We start from the raw sequence: 15,891 nt of genomic DNA on the forward strand, positions 1-15,891 counted from the left end.
CTGAAATGTCAATTCCTTCACCCTGATCAAGAACCTGCCCCTGCTCCAACCTGTTGCTAATATCACCTGTCCCAGGACTTGCCCCTCCCTACAGGAAGCTCTAAGTTTGTTAATTAATGTGTCCTGGGCTACTCCATCCTGCCCTTTCCCCTTCAGCCCCCCTGGTTCCCACCCTCTTGGCCATCCCAGGGAGCGTCCCTGGGCCTAGTCACATCTGCAGGAAGAAGAGAGATAAGGGCAAGAGGGCAGGAGAACAAAGGAAGCCGAGGACGCATAAAAAGGCAGAACACCTAGCTTCTGGGGATACCAGGACACCAGATGTGGCCCCCTTCCCCCTCCAGGGAGAAGTCTATGTTACCCCTTTTTAATGAACCCTGCTTTATCTGCGTGCCTCAGGTGCTTCTCTAATGTTCAGAATTCAACATGTGGGGGAGCAGGACTCGTCACCAGTAACCGGCGCCATCCGTAAGTTAAGGACCATCTGTGTTTTTGAATGCCCAGCCCGCGTCCATCACACATGTGTGACTTCATGAACCTCCTCAACTCCCAACCTACTTATTTTCAAAGCAATTTCCAAAAGAATCCCAAAGCGCTTGGGCAGCTGGGGTCATCAGACATATGAATCTGTCCACAGCACGTGGCCCACTTGAGCACACTGGGACAAGCAGCCACCAGGCAAGAGGAGTCCCTGCACTCACCCTCTGACACTGAGCGACCAGTTTATCTGTGACACAGACCTGCTGGGTGAATAGCAGCCCTTCTTCCCGGTGGAGGAGACCCTGTTGGGTAATCGCCATATGCAAAGCACCTTGCGGGGTGGTGTGGGGGGATACCTTACTGCCAAGCGAGCACCCCACCACTGGCAGCCCCTGCTGGTGAGAAACCAGGCCGCCTACACCCACAAAGCCTCCCATTATGGCCTGGAACCAGACAGCTACAAAGGAACCATTCTGCTCCGGCTTGGCTCCCGGGGCGCAGACCTTGAGCAAGAGAAGGGGCTTTGTACTGTCAGCAGGGGGAACTTCCTGCAGGACAGCAGGGCCCGCAGCACAGCCAGCCCTTTCACAACAGCCGGGAGGAACGATGACTCACTGAGACGCCCAGGACCACACCGGAGCAGGCATGGGCCTGTGACCAGCGTGGACAAAGGCAGCCAGCCCCGTCAACGCGATGACACCCCAGACTTGGTGAGTAGGAGACGTCAAATCCCCCTGAGGACAGGGATGATCCCAGATCCCGAGACTCCAACACACACAAGCCAAAGCCTCCAGTGCCCACGAGCTGAGGTCAGGGCCCTGGAGAGCCTTAGGCCCTGGGGAGGCCGAGAGTCTGAGGGCTGGGAGGCTGAAGCAAGTCCAGGTGGGTCATCCCAACCGAGAGTGTGCCTGAACACCTGCTCCCAGGGTTCTCCCCTCATCCTAGCCACGCAGCGTGCTGGCTGCTCTGCAAGGTCATCATTTGAGATCACGGGAGGCGACCGGACTTGGCGGGGAGCACACAGCCAGCCATGGGGGCAAGAAAGGCAATGCTCTACCCAGGGGCCGTGAGAAGCTGAAGCTGTGGGAACTGGACATGCAGGAGTGCGCCCTGCTGCAGGAGTTGAGTGGCTTCTGACGGAAGGACAGGGACTGGGCAGGCTGGGCGTGAGCAGCAGCAGGAGGGATTGCCCGCAGACCCCTTCCTCTACCCAGGACTCCTCCCCTGTGAGATCCGCAGGCTGGGCTGGATTTAAGCGGAGAAAGCAGAAGCAAGCTACCTTCCCTGGGCGAGCTCACGTCACAAAGGCACCATGTCTCAAGAGCCACAGAAGAAGGAGGAGAGGGGTGGAGGGTGGTGATGGGAAGCCAGGGGAGAAGAAAAGGAGGAAGGGGAAGGATCTCTGGATCCTGGGAGCAGCTGTATCCCAGATCCTGCTCCCTGGCACCGCTTTGGGAGCTGGGCACACCCAGAAGCGGATGGGAAGGCCAGGGTTCCTGGCCTCAGGGCTGCTGCCTTGCTCAAAGAACGGCATCTCCTCCAGAGGGCGGGATCGCAAGGGAGCCACCAGGACCAGGGGCTCCCTGCAATGGGAAAACAGGGAGCAGTCAGAACCCTGTCACCCTGGGTGCTCTGTCACCAGCGCCACCGCCAGGAGGGGACACCACTTCAGCATGCCAGGGCTTGACATCACACCTCAGCACACATCAGGCCCTCTGCAGGCAGCTTTTCCTCCAGCACAGAACACGTTCCTTTGTCTTCTCCCAAGCCCCAGAGAAATAGCACCCTTGCCAGGCCCGGTGGCTCGGGAGGCCGAGGCAGGAGGATCGCAAGTTCAAACCCAGCCTCAGCAACTTGCGAGACCTGAGCAACTTACCAAGACCCTGTGTCTAAATGAAAAATAATAAAGGGCATGTGGCTCAGTGGCTAAGCACCCTTGGGTTCAATCCCTACTACGAAAAAAAAAAAAATAGCACACTTGTCTTAAGGGACCATGTTTTATGGAGGAAATGGCACCATATTAGACTCACTGAGGGAGAACTGATTCTCTCTCTCTCTCTCTCTCTCTCTCTCTCTCTCTCTCTCTCCCTCTCTCATCTCCTGCTCACCCCAGGACATTTGCTCTGTGACTGAAGCCACCTTCTTGATGGTTGCACTGCTACCAGTGTTAGCCACGGAAAATTCTCAAATGGCTCTCCCACTCGTCTAACGAGGAGGGAGAACAGGGGATGCGCGGCTGTTTCATTAGGACCACCGAAGAATGTTTATGACCAGCTCCATCACGTTTAACTAGCTCCTCTCGTAACATAAAGAAAATCTATGTCAGAGGACTGTCAGGCTTTGATGGATGTCCTCATCCATGGCGGGTTATTGTCGCGCTCTTCGTGGGGCCCCGGCTTATTAGATCCACACTCCATCTGCCTCCGTGCCCAGGGGCTTGGGCAGCGCCACCCCTGCCCAGTGCTGGTCTCCACAGTCACACCGTTCTGCAGAAAGAAAGCACTGGCGATTATTCTGGGAGGTTTTCTCTACTTCTCTGACTTGGAAAATCCTGAGCAGGTGCTGCTCTGAAGCTCAAAAAGTAAAATAAAATCAAGAAATTAATTGGTTTGTCATTTGGCTGGTCGGGTTCTGGATGTCTTGTGCTTTGTTTGGTGAATTTGATTTGTTCATCGTCAGTGTTCACACTGGCTACGAGGTGAAGGCAAGGAAACTCACTCTCTATTGACTTTGAAAAAATAAGCAAGGCATATTGTCTTAAAGCTCCACGTGCCCCCCATGCCATCTGGGGCAGTTTGTATTTCCTCAAAGATGGCCACCTGCGCACGCACCTGCACATCTCGATCCCCAGGCTCTTCTTCAATGTGACGTCCACACTTTGAGAGTCCAAGTTCCCTCCCCTTGTGACCATTCTGTGGGCCTTTGTAAGTGAATTGACCAACCAGAATTCTGTGCAGGTGACCTTTGCACTCTCCAAATTTAGGTTATAAAAGGTGATGAGGTTCCAAGCCAGCACGTCCTTCCCCCTCCTCCTCCTCCTCCTCCTCTTCCTCCTCCTCCTCCAGCTCCTCTTCCTCCTCCTCCTCCAGCTCCTCTTCCTCCTCCAGCTCCTCTTCTTCCTCCTCCTCCTCCAGCTCCTCTTCCTCCTCCAGCTTCTCTTCCTCCTCCTCCTCCAGCTCCTCTTCCTCCTCCTCCTCCTCCAGCTTCTCTTCCTCCTCCTCCTCCTCCTCCAGCTCCTCTTCCTCCTCCTCCTCCTCCAGCTCTTCTTCCTCCTCCAGCTCCTCTTCCTCCTCCTCCTCCTCCTCCAGGTCCTCTTCCTCCTCCTCCTCCTCCTCCAGCTCCTCTTCTTCCTCCTCCTCCTCCAGCTCCTCTTCCTCCTCCTCCTCCTCCTCCAGCTCCTCTTCTTCCTCCTCCTCCTCCAGCTCCTCCTCCTCCTCCTCCTCCAGCTCCTCTTCTTCCTCCTCCTCCTCCAGCTCCTCCTCCTCCTCCTCCTCCAGCTCCTCTTCTTCCTCCTCCTCCTCCAGCTCCTCTTCTTCTTCCTCCCTTTCTTTCTCTCCCTCTCTCTTCTCCTCCTTCCTTCTCCCTCACCTCTTCCTCCCCTTCTTCTTCCTCTTCACTTCCTCTTGCCCATCTTCTTTGCATCCTTTTTCCTCTTCCATTTTCCTCTTCCTCCTCCTCTTCTTCCTCTTTTCTTCTTCTCTGCCTCTCTTAAAACATGTTCCTAGGGAGCCCTGAACTGACATGTAGGGGTCTGCATGCTGGAGAGACCATGTGAGGAGGAGGAGGGGGAGGAGGACAGAAGGAGGGGCAGAGGAGGAGCAGAGAAGGAGGGTGGATGGAGAGGACAGACCCAGAGCAGGGGAAGGCAAGCCTGGGAGCCCCACTGTTGCAGGCTCCAGCTGCCTGAGTCCCCCAAGCTCAGGCACAAGCTGCAGGAGGCAGGTTCAGATGGAGCCCAGCCTCCTATCCACCCAACTGATGCCATGTAGAAACAGATGAGCTGTCCCCACCAAACCCTGCCCGGAACACACACTCAAATAAAAGATGGTCATTTGAAGCCACAGAGTTTGGGGGGATGGTTGGTGCTACAGCGTGAAATGCCCAGAGCCTCCCATGAGCTGCAGATGGCCCACGGTTACCACACGGGCAGATATTACTGTCCCGAGGACAAGTGGTCTTGCTCATCCTGGAGCAGAGAGAACCTCCCCAGTCAGGCCGTTCTTGTTTCCACTGACTGTTTTTCAACAAACGATCAGTTTGGAACGCAGAACTCATCTTCTCCCTCAAGGCCAATCCTCTGGGGGTGGGAGAGGGCAGGCCACAGAAGCCTGACCAAGCCACTAATCCACCTGTGAAATGGACGTCCCACAGCAGGACCTTAAAATAACAGTTCCCCACTCAGGAGATAGTGTCTGATCCTCTCTTCAGCTTCTCAAGGATTCCTTCGCCGTGAGCACTCTCCAAGGCCAGGATCTGGTCCATTTCACGCTGTAGATGTTAGAGAGCTTGATGAAGGGCAGAGCCCCGTGGATCGTACCCATGGAGGACAGCCTCGTGAAAAATCCAGGACTTGCATTCGCTGAGCAGAAGGGGTGAAAGATAGGTGGACAGAAAAGACTCTGGGGGTTTTCTCCCTGCCCAGCCTTGTGGCAACCATACCAAAGTGTTCCTCCTCGTGTGACGCTCAGGCCAGAGCACCAGCCAGACCAGGAAGCCTGTTCCAAAATGAGAAGGCAGCTGAGTCAGTCGCACAAGCCTGGTTCTCTCCCCCCAAATTCCTCAGATGGTACCCTTCTGCCTTGTGGAGAGGGAACAGGAGGAACAAAAGGGTCCCGACTCCATGGAAGGGAAGGGAAGCAGTTCCCCATTCGAAGCAGAGGGTCAGTGAGGGAGACCCTGGGCAGCACCAGTTGCCCGCGATGCAAGTTACATGAGCCCCCAAGTTCCCTTCTGTGAAAGCTTATCTCGAGTCTCTGTCACTTCCGATCCCTAGTCCTAATGCAGATGAAGCAAAAGAGACGTTCCTCATGGCACCAAGGTGAACATGAGGGAATCTTGAGGGTCACAGAGAAGAGAGCTTTCGGTGGGTTTGGTTGGTTTTTAACAGGAGTGGCCGCTGCTATACACAGAGCACGAGGACTTGTAAGGGAAAGAGCTTTATGTGACTCAGTTTTGGAAGCTAGAGTCCAAGTCCAGTGGCTCCATCGTTTGGCCTCTGGTGAGGGCACCCTTGGCCATCTCACAAGATGGCGGAGAAGCAGGGAGTCAGACAGCTCGGGCAGGGGAGGCCGAGTGTGGGGGTGGCCAGCATTGATGCCTTCAGGAGGCAGCATCCAGAGGCCTGATCACCATCCACCAGGCTTCCACCCTCCACGCAGCAGATAAGCCTTCGGGAGACAACCCACACCCAAGGAAGACCACCTCTGTGGTCAGAAAGCCACTGTAAGACCCCCAAAGTCAGCCAGTGATGCGCTGAGCTAAGCCACTGGGAGGCTGCCAGGCCTCACGGCCCGACACTCTCGTGGGTCTCACAGCTGTGGCTAGGGACAACTGCCTGGGTAAAAATACAGTTGGGGGGTTGGCGGTGGTTTTTAAGGGGAGACCTCACAGTGAGCCCCACCGGCCCGGCCCTCCCCAGAGTGCTGCCTCTGACCCGGTTCAGCCCAGCCACCCTGCAGCCCTGACCCTGGGCTTCCCCAGCGCTGCTGACCATGGTTTCTCAGACACGGAGATCTTAATCCTTCTGGCCACTTTGTCCTTGATGCTCATGTGTGAGTTTCTAAAAGGTTTCAAGGTTTTGCTTTTTGTAGAAACAAAGTCAAACATGGTGCTGAAATGTCATGCCTAATATCTCCTTTTCCACAACACTTCACGCGGGGTGTGCGGGGCGTGGGGGAGGGGATCCAGAATTTGAAGGTGAGTTGTAGTCAAGGGGCAGGATGGCTGACTCCACAGCTAGGTGCCTAAGCTGAGGCACCACATCCTGGTGGGAGGGCCCGACTGGGGAAAGCTCATAGTGGCCAGGGGGCAGAGAGATGGGAAGGGGTTTCAGGGAAGAGGCACCCTTCCACAGCACACCCCCAGGGACCCACCTCCTCCACCCCCCCACCTGCCTCTGTCACCACCCAGTCAGTCCACTTAAACTCGCATGTCACAATCCAGTCACTTCACCTCTGAATATTCCTGCATGAACACAGGATGTCACAATCCAGTCACTTCACCTCTGAATATTCCTGCATGAACACAGGACCTTGTCCACACCCTCACAAACCTCTACCCTAGACTAGAATCGAGCAGGACTGCGATCATCTGCCTAGAGCCACGGCCCAGCAACACCTAACATGAGGAAGAACACACGTGTACCCACCAGCCACGGGCCCACTCTCGGGATCAGTTACATAATTCGGGGGCTCCGATGCAAGATGAAAATGTGCATCCTCTTATTTGAAAATTATTCATAATTCCAAGACAGGGCGGGGGGCGGGGGGGGGGTGGGGGGGTGCTTTCCTGATACCGGCCCCAAGTGACTCCTAGGTGGCACCCGAGAAGCTGGCCCTTTGGGCGATGCTACTGGGAAGTGCACTCAGCCCTTGTTTGGTTTTATAACCCTGGTCTGGCCCCTACCTCCAAGCTGGGAGAAGGGCAGGGGTCACCTCTAGGAAGGAGAACAGGGCTAGAAGCAGGTCTTCCGGCTCTCCATGATCCTCGCCAGCTGCTCTGCGGCTCTGAAGGCTCTCGTCCCTGGTCACCTTGCCAGCCCCAGCAGCAAGAAGTGGGGTTCACCCTGGGGCAGAGGATTCCGGGCTCCAGAGAGAGCACCGGCTTCCTCAGCCCCGACAATGGGCAGGCCTGGGTTTCATCCCGAGAAACCTGTCTTTGTCAAATGGTGATTTACCACTAGTTAGAAAACTAGACCAGCCAGAGAAGGGAGACTTGGCTGATTCCTGCCAGAAGTACTTGAGATATTGCTGGAGAAACGTCAGGGAGAGGCCAAGACTGGCTCAGCCCAGCAGAGCGGGGAGAGCCGAGAGCCCTACAGGCCAAGCCCTGCTCCCATCTTTGGGTTTAAAGACAGAGCCAGACCACGGTCAGTGTGCTGCCAAGCGGACAGGAGAGAGCAGCAGGTGGGAAGGCCTTCACCACCTGCCCTCCACAGTGGGACGCTGCTGCTGAGTCCTGGGGGGAGCCACCGGGGCTGACTCGCTCCGAGGCTGGCCAGTTTGATGGTGAGGGCCCGGCGCTCCTCTGTTTCTGATGACCTAAGATGCTTGAGCTTTCCTAAGTGTCTATCAGTCTTTTCATCACGGTGACCAGAAATCCTGACTAGAGCCACACAGAGGAGGGAACATTTATTTGGGGTTCCTGGTGTCAGAGGTCTCGGCCCACAGACGGCCGGCTCCATTGCTCTAGGCCTGAGGTGAGGCAGAGCATCGTGGAGGAAGGACATGGTGGAGGAGAGCAGCTCAGAACAGGCCACCGGGAAGCAGAGAGCTCTGCTCACCAGGGACAACACATAGACCTCAAAGGCCCGGCCCACCCCACCCCAATGACCCCCCCCCCAGCTACTCCCCACCTGCCTAGAGTCGGCCACCTATGGACTGAACCTCTGAGCCCCAGATAAACTTTCCTCCTCTAAGTCATTCTCTTTGGGCCAGAGTGACTCAGAAGCTGCCCACAACAAGCTTCTCACACGGGAAGCCATGTCTGCAAGGCAGAGCAGCTGGACAGGGAAGCCCATGACACAAAGGCCGCAGGGTCACCCTTGCAGGTCACTCTTGAGGTTTGCCAGAAACTGCAGAAATTTAAAAGTTACATTTCTGCAAAACCCATAGGGCTCTTGATGCTACCTTGGACTCACCTCTGCTGGTAGCATCTACTTTTGGAAATCTGTGGTTGTTATGATCCATCGCTGGAGAAGCTGTGCAGCTGCCCCAGGCGGTAGGACTCAGGGGTGCTAGACTTCCCACATCAGAGGATTTTCCTCTGTCTCCCTGTGATGACCCTTAGGACATTCAAGTGACCCAGGAGACGTTCTTGTAGGTGAAATCTGATTTTCGTCTATGCAAGTCAGGAACCTACTGGCACTTTCCATGTAAGTATGTGTAATACACTTTTGCTTAGATTTAACCGGGGACTAATGCACTCATGAGGTTAAGCCTCTGATCACCCCATCATTTCACCTCTAAACTTTCTCTCACGGTCTCACACGTGAGCTTTTTGGGGAACACCTCATATCCAACCATAACAGCAAGTCTGCTACCTACCGTCTGTATACGTTGGGGAACGTATACAGTGTTTGCCATGCTGTAAGTAACACGTGCCGTAATGGCCACTTCTCAGGCCCCCAAAAGCAACCCAGTTTTATTTTCAATTTCCTTATGCCTTCGACTCCGCCCCCACGCACCCTTAGAAAGGAAATAAGGAGCAAACAAGTTAATTCCAAGATGAAAACAAGGGCCAAAAGCCAACAGGGCAAAGAGCGTTGTTAAGTGAGAGAAGCCGGGCTGAGGGGACCGGGGTGGGAGGGGGTGGGACAAGGACCGGGAGCACAGACCCCCCACACACTGTCAGCGAAGACCCAGCGTGAGTTACAGCTCAGGGAACAAAGACAGCAAGACGAGCCGCAGAGACATTTCATCATAATCTACATAGACCACTGAGTTTATTTGGTAGTTAAGGAGGTAATGGCTTTCTTTCAAACTCATTTGAAAAGTTCTTTTTTTAATAGTGGCAATAAATGTTTTTAAGTGCCGGGACTATGTTCACTAGAGTAGCCACACGGCCACTCTCGACCCTTGCTAAGGATGCTTAATGATGTGGCGCTGGTGTAGCTGAAATATTCTGTGCTGTTTCAACGATTTCAGAGTCAGGGGAACGGACTCCCAAGACAGGGAGGACAATGCCCGGGCAGGAAAGAGGTCCTTCCCTTCTGGGGGAGGCACTGTGGGGGGGGGGTTTCCTCCTAAGTTCGATGCCAAGGATTTCTTCCCCATGAGGCGCTAAGTGGCATGGAACTTTAACTGGGGCATAAAAACAAATTAACAGAAGTAACGTATAAATTAACAGAAGTAACGTATGAAATGAGCTCTTCCCAGCATCAACAATAGCATCGAGTTATGCTAAACAGTTGATGGATGTATTTGAACACCGAAGAGTGCGGAGTGGAGAGGCTAAGTGGGCTTCAGAGTCTCCGCCATCCATCAACTGTGAAATGCCAGACCAACCAGGAAGATCAGAAAGAATGGGGCACGCCTCTGTCTCGATGGGGAGGGGCAGCTGGTTCTCAGGACGGCTAAGCCAGTTCAGACTGTCACTTACGGTTAGCTGATGATCTTGGGAAGACAGCACCATCCTTGACAATCTCTTCCTGTCCAAAGCCTGTGACACCCGGTCAAGCAGTTGTTTTAAATCCATTTGCAAATGTACGTGGGAAACCTCATGATTTTGAGTCACCATAGCTCCTGGGAGCATTGGGAAATTTGATTTTTGAAGGAAAATAGAAAAAGAGGCATTGGGTAAAGAAAATGACAGAAAACTCTGTACAAAAAAAAAAAAAACATGGTTTGCAGTTGGTCATAGATATATTTTTTATATGTGTGTGTATATATGCCTTTTAGATTTTCATTGACTGCAACTAAGTCTTCCCACTCATGCTACAACAGTGCAATCAACTAAAAACAGAGATGATTCGTTGAGGTTGAAAAACAAAGCCAAATCTTAAAAATCAAATTGTGCCTCAAATCAAACAAATACACCTGATACTGAAGAAGGGACAGTGACAGAGACTAATGAATAATTAAAGAACTCGAAATCAAACCAATGGGGTAAAAGGCTACATAAAAATTACCAGAGACTTAAGGGCATAAATCATGATTTATAACCCATCCCAACTTTGACCTCATAGAAAGCAAGAAAGATCAAAGGTGATGCTTCATTATGTATTTATTGCTTGGCCCAACCATTATTCACCAGTCTTCATTTTGAAAGATATATATGGAGTTTGTTCGCATTCTCAGAGACAGAACCAGTTTGCAGGGAGATTTTTTTTTTTTATGTGCAGAATTTATCATGAAATCTGCGGCTAATAGCACAATATGGCTAATTTGTAATTTGACTGTCTCCCTCCAGATTTATGGCCCTTGCCACCTTACGGCTGGGAGAGGCCCGCTGCAATGCATCGTGGGAAGATGGCCAGCCGCTCCAGCCTCCCTGCACTTTCACCAAGACCTCCTTCTCTAATGAGGATCTCACTAAATGACCACCACTGCCACCACCATTCACACACCCTTCCTCATACAGGAGCCCGAACATTCCATTTAGAAAGACCGTGTTGTATCGAAAATGAGGTCAGGTATAAAAGATGGGAGGTGAGATGGCTTTTTTAATTGGGGAGGCTTCAATCAAATTATAGAGTCCCCCCTGCTTTTTTTCTGTATCTCTATGCAGGGAAAGACTAGATGGTGTCACCTGTGTGGTTCTAACTCCAGGATACGACAGTCCAAGAACTAAGAAATTAGCACTGACTGCAAATGTAGTGTTTTTTTTTTCTTTAGAGAGAGAGAGAGAGAGAGAGAGAATTTTTTTTTTTTAATGTTTAGTTATCGGCGGACACAACATCTTTGTCTGTATGTGGTGCTGAGGATCAAATTCGGGCCACACACATGCCAGGTGAGTGTGCTACCACTTGAGCCACATCCCCAGCCCTGCAAATGTAGTTTTGAAATACTCAGGACACCTCTAGTTGCCTTAACCATGGTCACAAAATAGATTTAAATGCTCTTGAACGTTCTTATGAGGTGGCACAGAAGGTGGCACACCGGTGTGACTGGGGAGGAGAGGCAAGGGGAAAGAGGCTCATACAAATAAGCTGTGTCTGCAGAGCAGGCGGGACTGGGGAGGGCCCAGGAACTCTTGGACGGGTATCAAAGCTGCACTTCTCGAGCCCCGCACCATCCCTGTCCCCAGGCTGGTCATCGCCAGCCACAAGCCTCCTCACCTGTTTATCTGGACAAGAGTTTTCCTACACTCCGCCCTTCACAAGACCTGTTAGTAAACGTTATGTCGCCCCAGGTGGAGTTAGGTTAAAACAAATCTTGACGGGGTTTATTTATTTCTAGGGCTTTTCAGAGCTCCAGTACACTATCTGCCCTGGGTCCCTGAAGGACATTAGTCCCACGAAGCTTTCTCTGGGTGGATGGAACCAGGGAAGGGTTTTGTATTGGACTCTTCTTTGCAGGATGCTCTGTGAATCTCTGAGTTCTTGGGAAAACATGCCAGCAAGTGAGAGCGCAGAGGAGACGGTGCCCACCTCGACCTGGGGCTCAACCCCCCAGCCCACTTCCTGCCCCCTGAGCCCTGGTATAAAAGGGAGTGCATCAGGGAGAGTGCACGCCCGCTGCTCTACAGGAGGGAGGCTGGGTGGAGCAGAGGTTGCCCTGGGAGGCCTTGGAGTCAGACCTGCCAGCATCAAAACCCAGCGGGGCTACTTTTCCAGCCGTGTGAACTTTGTCATCCACTTTGGCTCTGTCACACTAAAAGACCTGTGTCCCAAGAAGGGTCTGAGGCGTTCCCGAGAGAAGGGGGAACTTGACTCAGCACCCGGGTTTTGGGCATACACGATGGGAAAGGGTTTCAGTGTGCACCAGGCAAAGTCATAGTCAGCGGTTTATTGAGGAAGCAGATGCACATTCCAGGGAGAATGGTGGCCATCTCCAGAGGGACAGCGGGAAGCCTTGCTGTGGGGTGTTAGGTTTGCAGAGGGACATGGGAGGGGCTGGACTGGGGGTCGAGCCAGGGGGCAGGTACATCATTGCCTGCCCTTGGGCCTTGCCCTCATGCGACAAGGGCCTGGATCCAAAGCTCAGGCCAAGGGCCAGGGCTCGGGAGTTTGACAGTTCCTGGGTGCTCTCTGCATCGCTCTGGCTTATGGCTCTTCCCTTGATACTCAGCATGTCCCCCTGTACTCCCCAGTTCCTCTCTCAGACTCCTTGGGCCACAGTCAGCTCCTCAGCAAACTGACTTATTAAGAGAAATGTGAGTGTCGATACCCAGCGGTTGCTTTCAGTCAGCCCTGCAGAGAGGACTTCTCCTGTGATGCTCACACAGCCAGTGTGTCTGGCTGAGGCTTCGTCCCCCACGCCCTTTCCAACAGTGGCTTGGCTCCCCCTGGGGATCACCCGTGCTTAGTGGGATGGCTGGGCAGAGACTTGCACCAACTATGCAAGCTGAGGGACACCGTTCCTTCCTCCCACACCTGTACCCACTGGAACCCAGGGGCAGAGCAACTTGGCTTAGCCAGTAGGATTCTCTCTGCTGGGATCCTCGGTGGTCACCCGAAGCCAGAGGTCAGCCACAGTGGTGTCTCCAAGAGCTGCCAAGCTTCCTACCCTCTCTCAACCCATCACCCATCAATTCACCCTCTCAACAGGAACCCAATCCGTTTCCAAAGGTGCACAGGGTGAGCTCAGAGATGAATCTGGAACACCCTGGTTCTGGTCCTTGATAGAAAACAGAGAAGGGGACGAGGACAGGAACACAAGAGAAGAACAAACTGGACATTTTCCAGCATGTGGTGCTCACGGGGCCGTGTCCCCCAGATCCCACCCAAGGATACAGACTTTGTATTTGAAGTGGAAGAAAGAAAATGTTTAAGCCTTTGAATTTTTTCCACGTTTTTTACTGACGCGTTCTAGTGGTGCACGATGGTGGGATTCGTGGTGACCCGTCAGTGCGAGCAAACGATGTGACAAGATGGTTTGGCCCCATTTGACTCCCCCAGCACTTCCCCCTCTCTCCCGCTCCCACCTTCTGGTCCCTTTCCTGTAGTCCACAGATCTCCCTTTCGTTTTTATGAGAACACACACACACACACACACACACACACACACACACCCCTTTCTTTCCCTTTTTCCTCTCTGGCTTCCACAGATGAGCCCAAACCCTTGACCTTCTGAGTTTGGCTTAGCTCATTTAACGTAATGCTCTCCAGTTCCATCCCTTTTCCCGCCAATGACATAACTTCGTTTTGTGGCTGAAGAAAGCCCCACTGTGGACCTACACCACATTTTCTTTCTCCATTCCCCCACTGATGGGTACCTAGGCTGGTTCCACAGTTTGCCTGTGGGGAATGGGGCAGCTGCGGACACGGGTGTGCACGGGCCGTACTAGAAGGAGGACTTCAATTCCGAGGGCAGGCAGAGGGGGGTCCTGTGGTGGGCGGTTCCATGCCTGGTCCTCTGAGAGGCCTCCCCACGGGTTTTCATGGTGGTGGTTCTGATCTACAACCCCACCCTCAGCATCAGAGCCCCTTTTCTCCCACCCTCTCCAGCACTGTTGGCTCTCGATGGCCGCCATTCTGACGGGAGTGAGATGAAGTCTCAGGGAGCAGGAAGCATGTACAGCAAGGCGCTGGCTGCCCACTGGAGGAGAGAGAGGAGAAAACCACAGGACAGGGAGGCAGAGCAGAGTCGAGGAGCAGAGATGTCACTGCCTGCTCAGGGCTCCCCGGGAACCTCCTGGGCTGGTCACTTTTCATCTTTCATATGAGACACAACATTTTCCATCAGTCCTGTATTTGTCAGTTTTCTGTTACTAAAATAAACACCTGAGATAAGGAACTTTTTAGAGAGAAAAGGTTTGGTTGGACAGTCCAGGGTCAGCTGGCCCTGTAGCTTGGGGCCTGTGACATGTGGTACCCTGTGGTGGGAGCATGCATGTCAGAACCAAACCACTCGCCTCACTACCAGGACGCAAAGGGTCCCCAGCCCCCTTGCAGGGCACACTCCAGTAACCAAACGACCTCCCCCTAGAACTACCTCTTAGAGGTCCTGCCACCTACCGATCACAACACCTGAGGACCCAGTCTTTAACACTCGGGCCTTGGGGGGCACTGAAGATCCTAGCCAGAGCGGTTCCTACCTTCTCCTCCCTGAGTCCCACTCGTTCCGCTCCCCTCCCCACAAACTATCTGCAAAAATGTTGTCTCTGCGTCTCCTCCAGATGTTCTGTGGGCCTCTTGGTCCTGGGCTCCCAGTGCTCCTGATTCTACCTCACACCGCAAACCAAACGGGACGTACTTGCTGTATTTGTCGTTTCTAGGCAAAAACAGGAGCGAGCGTTCGCCCCCAGCCTCATCACGGAGGGAGAGCCCCACGGAGACTGGATTTGTAGGCAATTAGGACTTCCTCTGCCAAATTCAATACTGATTTTTCCTCAAGGGGAATTTCTGATGAGATTGTCCTACAAAGGGCCCATCTCTTAATGGGATTAGGGACCCAGATTGTCCCCTGGTACACGGTGCTGAGAAGCAGCCAGTTTAGAAGAAAACACCGTAGGAGGATAAACACAGATGGTAAAATCCATCCATCCATCCACCCGTCCATCCATCCATCCATCAATCTGACTGGCTGGCACCACCCAGGCAGAGGCGTGGGCACTCACTCGGGCCTGGACAGCCCTGGCAGCCTGGGGTGGCTGTCCTGTGAGCCTGCCGGAGAGAACCACCAGTCCTGATGTGAGCGGCTCACCTCGGCTCTGTACTGTGGCCACAGGCGTTCCCCCTGGGCATGGGAGTAAGCGTGCCAGAGATTGGGACAGGCTCCCATTCTGGAGGTACTGGGACAGCAGGATCCAGGGGAGACAGGGGTGGTGATCCCCAGTGGGCTGCATTTCCAAAGAATCCTGACTCCAGCCCAGACACTGCTAGGACCCTTCGTGGGAAGACAGCAATACGGAAAGGGTGGAACCATGGATCAGACACAGCTCGGCCCTGAAGCCAGCCGGAGCCCTGCTTTCAACAAGGCCCAGCGAGGGCCAGGCCAGGTGTGGCCCTCCCTCCCCAAAGGCAGGACACAAAAGGCCACAGGGAACCCCACTCACACGGGGTCCCCTGGATCTGTGGGCTGTGCAGCTGAGGACTGACCCAGGGTGGATCAAACATTTTTTTCCCTAATTTCACTAAGTTCCAAAAAGCAACACTTGGCTTTACCGTGCACCTGAGCACCTCGCTGGACCTGAGCAAATGAAGTGACGTGTACACACACACACACACACACACACACACACACACACGCCCAAACGGAACCTCGGGCACTTTACGTTCCTCAGGCCCCTGGGCTCTCATGGTCTGCGCATCCCCCGCCTGGTGCGTGGTGTGCGCACGGCACGGTCAGGTCTGCCATGGGCCTCGCTATTCCCCGACTGACGCGGGATAATGGCAGCTGGTACACTGTGTAGGGATGGCAGGTAACCCAGAGATGAGTCAAAGGCCACGAGACGGGTGCCAGGGTCACCAGCAGATGATGCGCCATTGTACACAAGGGACCCCACCTCCCTGGACAGTAGGCACACACACCCCCAGGGGCTGAGGCTCACGATGGTCACACCACTTTCCCATCACTGTGTCCTGGGGGCCTT

The 15,891-nt window shown here is 53.7% G+C and overlaps 1 long non-coding RNA gene across 4 annotated transcripts; it reads left to right on the top strand.

Moving 5' to 3' along the window:
• The first annotated feature begins 659 nt into the window (after positions 1 to 659).
• Positions 660 to 13,137, top strand: LOC144371186 (uncharacterized). 4 transcript variants are annotated; one of them, XR_013431347.1, is made up of 4 exons: positions 680 to 1,187; positions 8,485 to 8,569; positions 10,606 to 11,145; positions 11,714 to 13,137. It is a non-coding gene; the product is annotated as an uncharacterized LOC144371186 (long non-coding RNA). The 4 variants fall into 4 exon arrangements; XR_013431349.1 differs by having other exon boundaries at positions 694 to 1,187; positions 10,606 to 10,823; positions 10,924 to 13,137; XR_013431346.1 differs by having other exon boundaries at positions 691 to 1,187; positions 10,606 to 13,137.
• The last annotated feature ends 2,754 nt before the right edge of the window (positions 13,138 to 15,891 follow it).

Source organism: Ictidomys tridecemlineatus, chromosome 16, assembly GCF_052094955.1.
Source record: "Ictidomys tridecemlineatus isolate mIctTri1 chromosome 16, mIctTri1.hap1, whole genome shotgun sequence".
Classification (NCBI taxonomy): Eukaryota; Metazoa; Chordata; class Mammalia; order Rodentia; family Sciuridae; genus Ictidomys; species Ictidomys tridecemlineatus.